Here is a 944-nt window from a genome sequence, read left to right on the forward strand (position 1 = left end):
CATATTCTCCTGTAACCTTTTTTTTCTACTCCTTCCACTACAACTGCATTCCAGAACCCTCATGACTATTAGATTTTCATTTCCCTTTACGTACTGTATTACCCTTTTAATATCATCATATATTTTCTCTATCTCTTCGTCTTCAGCTTGCGACGTCGGTATATATACCTGACTTATCGTTGTCGGTGTTGGTTTGCTGTCGATTCTGATAAGAACAACCCTATCACTGAACTGTTCATAATTAGACACTCTCTCCCCTCCTTCGTAATCACACTGAATTCTATTCCCGTTACGACAATCATTTTAATATCATCATATATTTTCTCTATCTCTTCGTCTTCAGCTTGCGACGTCGGTATATATACCTGACTTATCGTTGTTGGTGTTGGTTTGCTGTCGATTCTGATAAGAACAATCCTATCACTGAACTGTTCACAATTACACACTCTCTCCCCTCCTTCGTAATCACACTGAATTCTATTCCCGTTACGACATTTACTGCTGCTGTTGATATTACCCTATACTCATCTGACCAGAAATCCTTGCCTTTTTTCCATTTCACTTCACTGACCCCTACTATATCCAGACTGAGCCTTTGCATTTCCCTTTTCAGATTTTCTAGCTTCCCTATTACGTTCAAGCTTCTGACATTCCAAGCCCCGACTCATAGAACGTTATCCTTTGGTTTTTATTCAGTCTCTCGGATTTTTACCAGTGAAAAAAAAAAGCTGTCATGCTCATGGTATATGGAGAGAACAGGGAGAATGCAGTTTGCTCCTGTATTGTGTATGCCGCAAAATATGACAATAGACCTCAACCATCTCGGCAATTATTTATCAACTTCTTCGACCAGATACTTGAAAGTGATAGAGTAGCAACTAGACAACGTAACAGAACGAAAAAAGTGACGACAGAAGAGATGGAAATTTTTGTTCTTGCTGCTG

The sequence above is a fragment of the Schistocerca cancellata genome, chromosome 2 (genome assembly GCF_023864275.1).
Source record: "Schistocerca cancellata isolate TAMUIC-IGC-003103 chromosome 2, iqSchCanc2.1, whole genome shotgun sequence".
In the NCBI taxonomy this organism is placed as follows: domain Eukaryota; kingdom Metazoa; phylum Arthropoda; class Insecta; order Orthoptera; family Acrididae; genus Schistocerca; species Schistocerca cancellata.